Source organism: Stegodyphus dumicola, chromosome X1, assembly GCF_044657685.1.
Source record: "Stegodyphus dumicola isolate Sdum_Otavi_A_Nest chromosome X1, ASM4465768v1".
NCBI lineage: Eukaryota > Metazoa > Arthropoda > Arachnida > Araneae > Eresidae > Stegodyphus > Stegodyphus dumicola.
In genome coordinates this window covers 87,437,516-87,453,992 of record NC_140780.1, presented here as the reverse complement: position 1 = coordinate 87,453,992, position 16,477 = coordinate 87,437,516, and positions in this window count along the sequence as shown.

Sequence of the window (16,477 nt, the reverse complement as noted above, 5' to 3'; positions counted from 1 at the left end):
GAGAAGATTTCTGGACGCATCTGAAGAATCTATTTTTTTCCAATGGAGAGCACTTGCCTATAACGGCATCGGCCATCACTAAGGCCAGAAGTGGTGGCCATTCATTTGTGGAGGCACCTAATGTGCGGCCACCGTTAATTCCTGTGAAGGGATAGACAATTTTTACATCCATGCCTTTCTCCGAGATTCTAACCCGGGCCCTTCGGTATCGCAGTCAGGTTTCCCTAAACACTATACCGTCTGGGCGGACGGATCGATGACTGTAAGTAGTTATATAATACTCAATTTGATAGGAAGTGAATGAATACTATATTTAAAGCATTGGGAGATCTTGCATGGGTGTCTTATACCTAGGATTATTCCAAGAAACGTTTTCTACTATTTGCTTCACTTGTGGTCCCCTCTAATGGAACAATAGGTTATTCTGCAAAAGGTTTCGTCCATTTTCGAAGAAAGAGATTTAAGGTAAGCAACAATTAGCTTCTCATGGATATGACATATCCGGCCACCATTGTCACGGTTTAATGTTATTCGGAACCTAGGGCATTTCACAAAGGAATAAAGTTTTAAGTACTATTTTAGTTAAAAAGAAAATCGTTTTCTGAATTGAAAAGCATATTCTATTATTTAAATTTTGTGTGAAAACAGTAAATGGAATCTCGCTGTGAAGTGAATTAATGAGTATGTTTAAGAATTAATGAATATGTTTAATTATATATGTTACCGGCAAAGTATGAAAGCCGGCATTCTATAGAATGCCTAGGCATTGTATTTAATTCCTAAAACTAGCCGGCAATGTATGAAACGATTCATATTTCACACATTTCCTAAGCATTCTATAGAATGCCAAATGACAAACCGGCAAAGTATAAAATAGTACATTTCCGATTCGTTTCGAGAACCGAAACTACTTACCAGAAGTTAATAAATCATGTAAAAAAGCCAAAATGACTACTAAGAAGGAGCCACAGGACTACTGGCCGCCGAATAGCTAGTTTGTGATGTTTGTAGGAAAAAAAAAGTACATTCATTTATCCTGTTAAAGAAAGCGTCTGTACTATGCAGTACTGCGTCACGGACGCTGAGTTAGTTTCCGTATTTCATGAAAACTCATTTGAGTACTGCACACGAACGACGTGACACAATGTCGAAAGAACTCTCAACCAATTATAAATACGTTACACGTAATGATATTGAAATGTAACAACCACCCTTGTGAGCCCTGCCAGAAAAAACAAAAAGGTATTAAAAAGGGCAATGATTGTGAAACTTATGATTGCTTCTGAATTTAACTTCCGTTGTCAGGTAGATCTTACCGATTCCCAATCTCAGCCAGATAGAAAAAACAAATTTATTACGCTGTATCAAGATCACCTCACTATCTTATTTTACAAATTTCGAAGAACATTATTTTAATGGCACTGTTTTAATAATTTTTTAAATAAACATTTGCATTTTAGAGGAATGAACGTCTTTTAAATAATAGCCTTATCAAAACCTTTTTTTTCATACCTTGCCTAGAGCATACCTATAGAATGCCTAGGTATTATATACAATGCCTAGGTAAAATATGTAATAATTCTCTTACTTCATACTTTGCCTAAAATCGTCCGGCATTATATACAATGTCTAGGTTTCATACTTTGCCGGTAACATATGTTAGATATATTTTAATATGTTTGAGAGAATGAATTAATATGTTTAATTATATTATATATATATATATATAAATTAATATATATATAGATATATTAATATGTTTGTGTGAATCTCATCGCACTATTTGCGCCTATACATTCCAAATCCAAACCATTCATTCCATACATTCCAAATCTGCTTATTTAGGTCATCTTTCCTTGCCTTTCCATATTTGCTAGTAGATAATTTTGAAACACCATTTGTTTGGTTTTAAATAATTTCTTGGTATAAGATGTATGACATACGACAGGGCTCTATTTAGTAATATAACTATGCTAACTTAGAGATTCTTTGATTAAACGGGGACAGGGAGAAGTGGAGGGAAAACCAGTATTTCGCCAGGGGGGGAAGCGAGTATTTTTTCCTACCACTACCTACGTTGAGTTACTCGTCTGGGATCGAGTGAGTCATACTCGTTCACACGTGCATGTCCGGTGCAGGCAACATCGCATTGGTTCTTGCCGCATGTGGACCGGGACCAGCGCCCGAGCGGTAAATTCGCTGAACACTGGTATTTCGGTCCGAGGTTCGAATCCCGCGAACGGGCTGGCCGCATGGGTGTTTTCGTGGTTTTCCCCATGTGTAACGTGTATACGAGCCAGTTTCCCTCAGAAAGTCCTCTACGAGGGCATCCGTCCCCTTAGGCAGATAGCCCTAGTGTGCTTTGCCATAATTAAATACACCACATCACGCCACCGTGCATCACGTCCAATGTTCTTGGCGCTCGTTGGATCTTTAAATGAGAATACATAAAAAATGCATGCTCGGTGCTCACAGGCGCGGTAATTTGAGGTATGATATAAAGGTTTCAGATGCTTGTTATATACATTATAATTGAAATTTTTTTTTTGTTTTTTTGTTTCCTATATACAGTTCATTTTCTTTTATACACTTGATATACATGGAATATATACATTGCAAAGTACTTAATGCATAATACATAGAACAATACATTACATAGTACACTTTTATGTCCCAGCTTTCGTAATTGCTGCTATTTTAAAATATGCTGGCTCTTAAGGGATGAAAGGGGCTATTAGAGTGAGGGTGCAAAAGTTGTGAGTGGGCAATGGAAAAAAAATGCTCTAGGTCGCCCCTTTCCCCACATTGTCAGCTGTCTCTAGGGCACATATTTTTAATGAGCCCTACTATGTGGGGAAGGGACCGCGACCTGTTATGAACCAGTTAATAAATGGGTTTGTGAGTAATTTACCTTTACCTGTTTTTATCAGGAGTTTGTAGGTGCATCTCCCTTGCTCTGCATTTTCCCAATAATCTTGCATTTTTCTCAACGTTCTTTTTCAAGTTTTGACTTTAAGTGAGAGGATGGCCATGGAATTCTTTGGTCTTCTATTGTTTTATCTTTTGCTGCGTCCTTTGCAAGCTGACCTGCTGGTTCGTTGCCTTCGTGGCCATGTGTTTTTACCCATGCCATTTTGATTTTTACTGATGGTAGAGTTTGATGTGATGCTCTGCATTTTTCTGATGATCGGAGAATTATGTTGGTGATTTGCAAGTGCATAAATTGACGATTGTGTGTCTGTAAGAAATGTTTTTTTCCGGTAGGCTTGAATTTAAGCTGAATTTTATTCCTTTTTTAATAGCTAGGGATTCTGCCTGAAATATGCTATTCTTCTTGTTTATATGGAACTTTCCTTCTGCAATTTTATTATTTTGAGCATCTAGGCACACCCGATGCCTGATTTATCTTTAGAACCATACGTGAAAACAGTCTAACCATGAAAACTATGATCTACGTGACTGTTTAAATTTATTATGAGATTGGGTGGGGTTGCCGGATGTTTACTATATGGATGTTCTTTTTCTTAAGCTTCTTGGAGGATAATCTCATTGTTAAAATCTTTTCATGGGTAGTCCACTGTCTCCTATACCCTATTACATGCACTATTTCAAGTCCAGAATTTTGTGAAGTTTAATTTTCGCATTTGAATACGGTGTTTTGATGGCATATTTGTTCGTTAAGGCCAGCCTACCGATGACCCCAGGGATTTTCTTTCTTCACTGAATCCTTTAAATGGAAATACACCGTTTACTTTTGACATTTTTCCTTTTCTCAGACGCACTAATTATGTTCTAAATCTGATATTTAAATACAAAATATAAACTTATAAAAAGTTTCACACGAAAGCTTCTTCGTAAACGTTTGCTTATTTCTGTCCCCTCTGACGCTTACATTCCTCGTTCTTTTGTAACGAAATTCTTTTTACGTTTGATTCATCATGTAGTTCATTTTTGCTCCAGTGTAGCAACTTCGGCAAAAGAACTAAATATTTTCAAAGGCTCTGTTGTTTCGCTTAATTATCCGCATGATTTATCGAATTTAAGGAACTTTAAGAGACCATCTTCTTCAACTGTAAGACTAAGGGCATTTCAACTCCTTCCATTAGCTCGTTATTCATACCTAATCTTAGCCCTCTCCTTTGTAAATGTTTCAAAATGTATTTTTTCTGATTTCCCTTAACTCTTTCAATAATTTTTAAGATGTAAAATATGTTCTACTAGATCTTCATTCATGAAGCGTCTATAAATTCTTTGTGAATGCGGTTTTGAGTATGTAGGACAAATCTGCGCAGCCTAAAAATTCGGGAAAAAATACGTCTATAATGTTAAACAGAAAGAAGTGAAACTATCTTCAATAACATCTCAATGTTTGGATAGGAAATATAACTTGAGGTTTTAAAAATTATTTCTGGTACTAATTCGAACTACACTTTGGATTTCTTAGTTAATGACTTATCTTCCAGTCTCCCGTCAGAAGTTTATAAAAATCTGTCTGATAATCCACCTGTCTTCTTTCATGAAGCACAAAAAATTTCTAGTGAAACACTACTACTTCTGATGTGGTCATTACAAAGCTTCAACAAGGCAGTAGTGAGCGATAATTATTATTAATTTTTGCTTATTCATATTAAATTTAGAAATTTCTTTATTTGTTTACTATTTCATACGTTTACCTAATCAAGAGATCCAACGTGCATATTTCTTTAACTTGCTCAACCGAAATACTTAATGATTACTTACTAACTTACTTACGTAATACTTAGATTTAATTCCTGAAATTACGTATAATCGTAATTCTGGTGGTGTTCTCTATAGTTTGATTTAAGTAGGAGAACATGGTCAGAAGGATGCTTGGCAGCTCCTTGCTTTAAGCTTTTGATGAAAATCTGTTTAAGCTATTTATACAATTCTCTTGTCTGTTTACACTGAAATATATAAAATGAAAAACAAATAAAATCATAAAAATTTAGTAAGTTAAAAATAATGAAAAATACACATAGAGCCTACATACATTAAAATACACACTTACACGAAAATAAACATAAAATTTACTCATAAATAAATAAATAACGCATACTATTACAAAAATAATAAAAAGCATTAAGCATAAAAGTTTCATAAGGTAGCAATAATATTTAATAATATTAACGATGATCTGTCTCTCATAACAAAATTTTATTCCTTGCTTTAGCATGAATTTAATGATCTGACACATTTTTTTTCTCCGTTTTCTATGCACCTAATATAAATATTTTTTATGAATACTTTAATGATTAACAAACATTAGATTTCATTTGATTTTAAACTTAATTTCTTCAAATTATTCAGGTCTTGAAGCACTTGAAGCATATAATGAAGGAGTTTTATAAGTATGGAAATATTTATCATCATAAATACAGCTTGTTGTCTTGCATTTGAAAAAAAAATAACCACTGTTATATGTATTTACTTAAGTTTCTCACATCAACTTAAAAAAGAAATGCTTATTTTCCTCTCTTGCAATTGAGTCCTGTAGAGCAAGTCTTCTCCTATTTAGCTATACATGCTCGCCTTTTCGAACTTTAATAAACTAAGATAAATCATAATAATCGATTTACATAAACATCTGCATTATTTAACACACCATTGCTCACGCCTCTACCATGTTTACTAAGTCCGTTACACTTGTTAAAATTAATCAAAGACCAAAACTAGTGTTCCTTATCTCAAAAAAGGAAATTTTCGTTATTTTCTTTAAATGATACTTAAGTAGAATAGGCTGAGATCGAAGAATTTGTTGCTTTGCTATTGATTAACGAGAAGTGATACCATTAAAAATGGTAAGCTGCAACTCCTCAGAATTATCTAAAGAATTTCTAAGAGCTTTTGAAACAATGCATTATTTGTGCGAAACGTTCTGCTGGTGACAGTGCATTCATTCTAAATCAGAGAAAGCAATTAATCATACGGCAAATTACAGCAAGGCGACTGGCTATTTGTTGAAGAAAATAAGCCTTCTGTTATTTGCATATTTTGTTATTTTCACTAACATTTTTCTGTTTATTGTATGCACTGTGTTGAGAATAAATTTACGGAAATTAAATATTTATAAAACTTCTAAAGTTTAAACGTTTTCCTTATAAAACAATAATAAAGTTCCCTAATGTTGATTTAAAATATCTTTTAATTATTATTTAAAATTTTCAAGTAAACATAAATAATATAAACATTTTACATCTGCATTTTTTTCAAATGTAGCTCCCATGTTGATGCTTAAAACTAAACACTCGTGCAAGTATGTAAACATAAGTGACAATGAGAAAATGACAATCTCATTTTCAAATAAAAATATTCTCAAAGTTTAAAAACTACATCAATAATTGCTTTATAGGTTTAACAGATTTCGCTTTAGCATTAAGATAGGTATTTATCTCATTCGCAACAAATACGTTCAGAATAGTGATTAGATCATGGTTTCCAGTCTTTCAAAGTTCTATTAAATGTTGATAGTTTGAATATAACAAGGACAGATTGAAAGATAGACATCATATATAGATATACATAGGTTGTCGGAAACATTTCACACTTAATAAAGAAAAAGGATATTTGTCTCCAAAATTACCTTCATTTTTCAACATAGTCTCCTTGTAAGCCTATACATTTCTTCCAGCGATGTTCCCATCATTTTAACCTGCTCAAATAATCTGTGGAATCCTTCTCAGAAAAGTCTCCTCGTTTGACAAAAATCTTTGTCTTCCAAGTGCTTCTTTTAGCTTAGGGAACAAAGCAAAGTCATTTGGTGCCCGGTCTGGCGAATAGGGCGGGTTGTCAAGCAGGTCCATGGATTTTCGCCATTGCAACCGCTGAGGTGTGAGATGGAGCACTGATTTCGTGAAACATTCTTTTTTCTTTTGCAGATATGGCTATTTTCCCGCAATTTCTGCCTTCAGCTTATCACAACGTTGCCTAGTATACTCCGGTAATAGTTTTCTCGTTCCATATAATCTATTGAGACATTCCCATGGCTGTCCCAGAAAGCTGCTTCCATCACTTTCCCAGCAGAAGGAACAGTTTTGCCATTTATGGAGCCGATTCTTCCTTTGCAGTCTACTGTTTTGACTGTTTATTTTTTTTGTTTGTGGGTTGTAATGATGAATCCGGGTCTCATCTGTATGAATAATAGTGGAAAAATCTCCGATTTATTTGGCCGACCGAACGGTGCAAATGTTCTTTCAGACGTATTTACTGTCAAAGTGAGCAAACGCGCACCGAACGAGCAGCCACCTTGCGCGTATCTAAATCTTGGTTCAATATGTAGCAAACACGTTATTTGGACATGCTAATAGACTCTGCTATCTCTCTAACCTTGATTCGATGGTCGTCAGCACCATTTGGGGGATTTTAGAAATGTTTTCGTCAATGGTTGCAGATTTTGACCGCTCTGAATGTTCATCGTCATCCAAGCTGGTACGGCCGCGTTTAAATTCAGTTGCCCAAAATTTCGCAGTAGTAAATGATGTTGCAGAGTTCCTGTACACTGTGTCCAACTCTTCTTTAATCTAAGTTTTATTTTTAAAAAACAGGTATCTAATAACAGCATGATACTCGATTTTTTTCCATTTTTGCCAAAACGGCCACGTTAGCTCACAAAAGTAATTCTCAAACAAAAATTTTGTATTCAAAATGGCTGAACTTTTAATTGGTAGTTATCAAGTGATGCCTAAACAAATCCCTCGCCACTTGGTTGATTTGCGTTACCATCTAGTTTCTGACATCTGTGTTTCAAATAGTTCTCATAAAGAGGTATATGTAACACTCAGAAAGAATCAAATTAAATTCAAATAGTAGTTAACTTGGATTTCAATTGCTATGTATTGTGTCAATTTATCAAGCCTTTTACTTAAAGAAACAATGTCCAGCGAACTGGATGATCTCTTTCTCAGTTAGTTAAAGTTATCATTAAACAGAGCATTACCTGAATTGAAAAGCTTTGAATGCAAACACATGTAAAAAGAAAAAAATGAGTATTTCAGGGGTATGGAAATAAAAAAGGAGACATTTCCCTGTAGTTTTTACAGTATGTTTTCCTTTACAAAATATTTAACCATTCGCTGTGTTTGTGATCAATGTTTTATCAAAATAATTAAATAATTCAATACGGTCAATTTAAGAGAAATATTAATTTTGTAACAATTATAGAAAACAAATAGTAAGCCAAATCCAAGGAAACGAAATCTACAGATGTAATTTCCAGTAAAAATCAAATAAATCATTCGGAGGATCATTCGAAAAGCTTCCTGTTGATCTTGCTCAACGACACTTTTCCTTTTTGCTGTCTTTCACCATGCCATTGTTTCTTACACGGATGATCGCGACATCTCAGGGATCCTTGACCTTTTCCCGAAACTTTGTCATATTCTTTGCTTTTTTTTCCTTCCCCTTGCCCTGATCTTATGCAGATTTTTGTTTTCATGCGTCTTCTAACATAGGTGCTTTCTCTTCTTTTTTGTTCCTGGAATCCTTTCTTTTTCTCTGCAAGCCCTAGGAAATCGCGGCTGCTGCTGAATTAACTGAACTTCCCGATGATCCTTCAATGATGAAGACAGGCGATTCCTACACTACTGATTTTATAAGCGGCTTATAAGCCCATTCATAATTTTTGCCGCATTTTTTACCTGACTCATATTTGCTGTTATGGATTCATCGTTCTCTACTTTTAAATACAAAAATGTTTCCTGATTCTCTTGATCAATGAGGGGCCTTCAAATTTATTACAAAATGCCCCATCTTTCTTTCTGGGGTAAATGAAACAGAATGTTTTATTTCTTAAACCTTTTCTCTCACCTTAAAATCGACCTAATGTCTCTTTTTATTTTAGTAACGTTTTTGTTTTGACGGACGATATCCGAATCACACATTGCCTGAAACATTAATTTAAGAAAGTTTGCAAACTTAAATTTTTTCCAAAATTTAAACGAAAATATAATATATCGAGAGACGTAAAACAACTTCTTTCCAAGAAAACATTCAGCCCGTATTTTACCAGTGGTTCTGTGTTTGACGTATCTTAGTGCAGAGATTAGTTCGTTAATACATCTATTCCAGCTCTTGTGGTAATTTATTACATAGCTGCGGCTAATTTTGAAAGGCATTTCAATTAGCCCGTTCCGCCATATTCGTCTGTCATCGATAAGAAAACGTTTTAAAATATTTTATCTCAACAGCCGTCCACATTTCGTTAAAAATATGACTTACGAACTTTGGGCCATTATCCGAGATTAATTTTATTGCAGCTCCATATTTTAATATATTTTATTTTAAAATTATTCTGCAATAATTTTAGGCATCTCCCTTCTGAGGGGAATTATTTACATCCCTTTCGAGAAAGGATCAAAAAACACGAGCAAGCATCCCTATTTATTATTTTCATAAGAGGGTGAGGGTTTAGCAGATCCGGGACATTTTTATAGACACCAAACTGTGGATGACGTCTGGCCACCACAGACGTCTGGCCACCACAGAGTATCAAATGCCCAATTTACGTCAAGGACATTTACGTCTATGACTATGCTGTGCACCTGCAGTCTTTTCTTGTTGACAAACGTGGTTATAAGGTTTTGAAGAAACTGATTTGTCGATTTGCCGGGTCTAAAGCCTTATTGTTGCTAGTGTAAGAGTTTTTGAGAGGCTAGATAGCATTAATTTAGAAGTCAAACAACAAGATAGTAGATAGTAGTTTAGTCTAAACAGAATCACTCTTAATGGACCTTACTGAGTGCAAGAAGAAGGCAGACTGGGCGATAAGATGTTAGGATATTCGGGTTTTTTCCACATTTGAGAAACAAGACTACTCCTCCCAGGTAGTACACGACGTTGCAAACTGGTCCGAGCGGTTGTAAAGTTGTCGTGGTAACTTTTACGACGTCTTTACAACTTTGCGAAGACGCAAAATATATGCCGTTGCATCTTGGCAATTTGTCGACGTCGCTGGAACGTCATTGATATGACCACTTTTAGACGTGGTCGTTTTAAAATTTTTTTCATAGTTCATCAGCGTTCCTTTTAGAATGAAAAGAGATTAAATCTGCCTTTTCAAGAATATGAGGTCCGCATAAGATTTATTTTGCAATGTTTCATTACTTTATTTCATCTAAATATAGTATTAATCTAAAGCAGATTCATCTAATGACATATAAATTTAATATAAATACTTTTGATTTATTAAATTTAATTAGTACTAAAATACGTGCTAAATTATTGTTTAAAATTTTGCTAAAATAATTAATACTTAAGATACTTTTTTTTATAAATATTTTAGCAAAATATTTAAAAATTAAACTAATTTATAAAGTAAGTTATTAAGTTATGCATTTTATATATTTTAAAAAAATCATATTTCCGAAATTAATGCAAATCACATGTTAGCAATTATTTTACTGCTGAAATATGACATTATTATTTTTGAAGTATGGACGAATTTATTTGAATTAATATGCTGACATAATATGAAACATTTTACCGCATACAGAGCAAAAGGTACAATTTTCGCGAAGATATGATTGTGCATGAAGATGTATTCAAGGATAAAAATGGAGCCATTTTAAGAATTCCTAGAAAACGTCCAATGTTAAAAGACGATGCATATCCACGCATATTTAACGGCTGTCCAATATATATGACGGAAAACTCATCGAAAGTCAGGAGAAGCAGAACGGAAAAATTAATGGAAAAGGAGAACGAACTATCAACACTTTTAATAGAAAACGAAAAAATTAATGGCTTTGATAAATTAATAATAAATGTTGACATCAAAAATTAGAGAAACTGTGAACAAAAATGCGAAATTCATTACCTATAAAAATTCTGATGAACTGTTTGTTATGTTTTTACGCATTCAAAAATGCTTGGTTTAATCCTAATATACGGTACACTCGGGGTTTGGCTACATTGACATTACAAGTGTTTTAGCGAACCCGATAAATATTTTAAATATTTTTTTGTAAATATAATCTTGTGAACATTATATTCGTAATTCTATTCACTTGAAATAATTCTTCTAGGCCATTTAAAAAATATTCTATTAAATTATCAGACGAACCGTCGAAAGGTTTAATTCAATCGCATAAACCTCTGAAAAATTTAGACTGAACTGCTGTTCGAGAGATTGACATTCCATGTACATATTATTCACTGGATGATTATATAACGACATCTGAGGTCGAGGCTTGCGCGCTTTGGCTAGCTTCCAAATTCGAACAAGTAACTGCGTAATTAACTGAGATTCCAGCAGTTTTTTTTCAAGTAATTTGGTAAAGACGGCATCTGTAAGCCATTTGAAGAGACTGACTTCATGTTTGAAACTGAATCAATCAATGACTGATATAAATAATATTGCTTCTATTAAAAGTAAATGTAATGCACTGTCAATCAAAGAACTCACTGTGAATCTTATCATTGTTCTGCCTCTATCTACTTAGTTCAACTGCCTTCAGTGAGTGAATTTGCATTGCTCCTGTTTGAAAGCGTCTGAATTGAAGAGAAATCATCGTAGAAATGCCGAATTTGTGCTTATTTTGTTTCTGAATATCTGCTCTACAAGAAGACACCAAAAGTTTGGATAAGTCATTTAGAAAATGTCAAATGCAACGTGCTACAATGCTAATTGTGAATATAGTGTTCTGTTTTGGTATTTTATGTGTTTTCGTAGTTAGTGTTCTTAAATAGTGCTGTCATTTATGTTGTTTGTTAGGTAATTATTTCGTTTTAGATATGAATATGGAAAGTTTTTTTTGGTTATTAAATTTAGGTATATTTTTGTATGAAATATTTTTTATCACATTTATTAACTACTTTATACAGTGTTTCATTTGCATATCTTGGAGATATAGAAGTTAATGGTTATATTTTTTACTATAAAACGCGAATAAATTTATACTTGAGTTCATGTTAAAATACTAATTATGTTACCTTAACCGCTTCATATTTTATCATGACAGGCGCGATTTTCAATGTCTCTTGAGATTTAACAGAAATAAATGTGATAATGCTGTTTTAATCAAAAACGCTCTTTTTTTTTTCCACATATATATCTTTACTTTTATTTATGTCTGATTGAGTTCTATTTACTTAAAACCTACTATTAATGTTATATATTTATAATAACCACTTACATAATTACTCTCGCTTACAAACTAAAGGATTGAGGGAGAAAATGATGAAATTTTAAATAATCGTAACTTGGAATTAAAGTTACTTGAGAAATATTGTTTAAAGTACTGTAAATAATTAAGGCTATTATTAATTATGCATAATTATACTAAAGAGAAAAAAAAGTATTATCTTCTGGTTTTCAGGAAATGATAAAATAGTTAAACTTTCGAAAAATACAAGGAATACAAAATTTTAATAAAGAAGAAAACTACATTAATTATTAAGCTTATTTTCTGCATAAATCAATATGTAACAGAAAGACATAATAACGACGTTTTCACAACTGTTGCAAAAAGGTCAAATTCTGCGAAAATTTCGGCGTCATCGTCGTGTTACGATGCTTTCATAATCGAAATATAACCTAAGAAAGACGTAATAACGACAGCTATGCGATAAAAACCTCATCTGCAAAGACGTAATAAAGACGTATTTGTAACGGTTGCAAAACAGTGGAGTTTCGCGGACATCTGGGCGTTTTAAAGACGACATATTGCAACGTTTTTGCAACGACATCCGCGACGAGTTGTTTTTTCAACGTCGTTGCGACGTTGCCGTGCTACTTGGGCTGCAGTTAAATGCCCTTCTTAAAGTGTTTAACTTTCTAGCAGGCTTCTATCAGTGCCATAGTGAGCTCAGAGAACTGTTTGTGCAGAATCCTGATTATGATGATGTTACCAGGACTTCGGTGGAAATCGGTGGAAGGAATATTATTTTTATTTTTCTGCATAGTAATACAAGGTTACCCTAGGGGCCACTTGCTGGTATTACAATTTCGTTTTCCAGCATGTCGAAAATACGCTTTCTATAATATCTTCTTTAACTTTTTCATAGAGGTACGCTATTTCTCTATATGTGCGGTTTCCGTTTCCAGTCGAGTGACTCATCAGTTGTGTTAATCCTGGTGAATCGTGAAATAAATCCGAAAAATTTCTTACCAACTGCTCCAAATTTATTTCTTCTTCCGCTTGCAGTTCTTTCATGTCCAAGACTAGCAGCTCTACGTCTTTCTCCGTCAACTTGTTCATATCCAACTGTATGGTATCCTCTTGGAAATTCATTTCCGTGCCATTCGAGTTTCAGGAATCTATTACCAAAATATTACGTTTGTCTGTGAATATTTCCCCGCAAAAAACCACTTTCTGTTATTTATTTTGCACGTTTAAAGTCCCCTTCCTTACGCATTCACAGTGCTTTCCCTAAATTTCTATGACCTTGGTTTCTGTATCATCAAATAATCTGCATTTCCTAAATTGTTTTTAAAAGGTTTTTTTGCCAAAAAACTACATTGCAGCCTTGGGTAGAGCAAAGCTTCTAAAGGAAGCTGCTAGTCTTGGAAGTTAAAACAATTTTAATATCTGCCAGTGACAGAGTTTTAATTTGTACTTAATTGATTGGACGTGAGAGGCTTTTTATTTCATCTGGAATGACTGACCTATGAACGACAGCACCCTTAACTGATTTAAAGGTTTCTTTTTATCTTCAAAATCATTTTTTGATATATGTTGGCAATCACCAATTTTCGAACGAATATAGAACAAATGTAAATACATACTTGGATAAAATGTTGGTTGACATACTACTTTTGATTTCCAAACTTACATAGAAGGTTTTTCTCAGAACTTTCTCTCTTTCCATTTCTGAATTCTAAAAAGATAAAAGGAAAGGGACTTAAGTAATTTTCTTGTGGTAAGCCAGAAGGAATTTCTCCTAACATCCAGGCTCCGGCCATGCTTCATTTGAGCTTCTTCCTTCCTCACAAAAAAAAAAAAAGTTTTTCATAGGCAATGACTAACTAAAACACTCCCGCAACGATTCCGCTTCTTCGACCAGGGACCCACCAGCGGCCGAGCGGTAACGTCGCTGAACACTGGTAGTTCGGTCCGAGGTTCGAATCCCCCGAACGGGCTGGCTGCATCCAAGTCCACAGCTTTGCCGAGAGGCAGAGCCCTACCAGCGTTCGAGTGGTAATGTCGCTGAACACTCTTGGGTTCGATTCCAGTCGAAAGGGCTGGCTGCATGGGCGGTTTCGTGGTTTTCCCCATGTGTAACGTGTATACGAGCAAGTTTCCCTTAGAAAGTCCTCCACGAAGGCATCCCTCCCCTTAGGCAGATAGCCATCGTGTGCTTTGCCATAAGTTGTAAATGCACACACACACGCTTCTATGAGATTTGTCGATGAGGAATGTCTACCAGAAATTGGCAGAAATTATTTCTTCTTTCTCTTTCTCACAAGGTCTCAAGACAAGACGAACAACCCGAACAGCTCTGCCCATCACATACGCTTCTAACTTTCCACGCTTTTCTAAACCAACACATTTCGCTCTCTAACCTTGCCACCAGCCTCTATTTACCAGAGACTAACGTTGAAAATCCCAATTTTCGGACCCATCTGAGAACGCTTTGCAAGATATAAGCATACAAATTGCTACCCTCTCAGCCATGTTCTACTAGAAAAGATGTTTTCCAGTGTTTTTAGCGAGAAAAAGTCACCTTTAACCGAAAATCCCTCCATCGAAACGGATAATAGAAGCATTCCAGACCAACTCAGGCATTTAGATACAGCTGACAGATTTAGTTAAAAAAATAGTTTCGAGCATTTCCAAGTACGATATGCTATACTATTACATAAACTTTTTACTGAGTTACAGATTATAAAAAAATACCAGCTGAGCCAGAAAATAAAGATCCTTTAATATTACAGGAAGCAGGGAGATAAATTAAAACACAAAATAAATAAGCTCAACAATTAAATTTAAACGTCATTAAGTGCAACATAAAAAAATTATAATTAATAAAGGAGCTCATACCAAACAAGCACAATTTATTCAGAAGATTAAAACCAAACAAACTTACTTTAAGTTTTCTAAACAAAAATTAAATATATTTTCTCCTTAAAAGTTAATAAAGATTAATCTCTACCAATTACCAAATCTGAGTAAAACAATTACAGCTCAAATCAAACCCTTCAATTATACCACTTTAAATAAAACTGAAGTTTTAAAAATTTGAATATCAATTAAATTAGCTAACAAGTTACATAACAAATCACGTGCTCCAACTGGACTCACAAAGGTAAACACAGAAGGAACATCTGAATTTTTTTTTTAAACATGTCTTTTAATTAACATGTCTAACTTTTGCAGGATTTTTATCAGTTCAGTAAAATATTTCGTTAGTTTTACCCAAGGGCGAGATTTTCGTCAAATGAAATCGTTTGCATTAACTTCTGCTAACTAATTTATTTTTTTTTTTAATAAAATGCTTCATCAGCCGCTACCCCTGTGCATGTAGGTATAGTGCCTGAATACGTCATGACCCAATTCTCCAATGAGCATCAAGCACTACCTCAGGTCATCTGGCCCACATCAACCAGTGAGCACAACGCAGAATCGGAACATTCACCTGCATTTGTGGAGTCGCTAAATGATGTAAGTTTCCCAGGTTTGTTAAAGTTGTGTAAGAATTCGCAATCTTTTGCATGAGTTATGTCTCTGAAAATAAAATACTCGTGTATGTTTCATAAAATGTATACAGATTACTTTTCTTGCATTTTTTCATCTAGAAATTATAATACGTTTGCCGTTGCGATTATTTGATTTCGCATGGTAGAAGTGCAGATGCGTTAAACCACTTGCACAAAAGCACAAAGAGGACGCAAACTATATTGAAAAAAAAAATTAATTAAAATGTTTCTGTGGAAGCAGACAAAGTTACTGGCATAGAGAGCCATATATTGACATATATTTTTTTGCCCTTTCACTTGAGCAAAATCTGCTGCTTAATGCCTCCGGGCACGCTGCGGTTTCTTAAAAGTCTGTTTCCCAATATTTCTTTAAGAAATATTCATGTGCAAGTAAAAGAACGACTAAATTTAACAAATGAGTGTGAAAAATTTCAGTTGTCGGTTGCATTAAAACAACTGTTTTTTTTTTTTTTTTTTTTTTTTTTTCCTTTTTTGCATGGAGGCAATAGTGCTGACAGAAACTTGTGTCCAACGGTTGTTATTCTTTTAATCATTCGGCTTCTGAAATCGAAGGTAGTTTACTTTGCGTTCTCACTTTAGAAGGAGATTATACAGATTTTAATATAGAACTGCTAATTACTAAACTGTTGAAGAAAACGTACCTTCGTCTAGTTAAAAGTTTAGCTCTGGGTGAAGATATTTATAGGTTTTTTAACTTGTCTAGACGTTTAAATCAATGTTTTTCAGTCCTTAGGAGACTGAAAAGGGAGTCATCGATCCAGTCTGAATCAAGATGTACAATCCTACGCACGTTAAACATGTTTT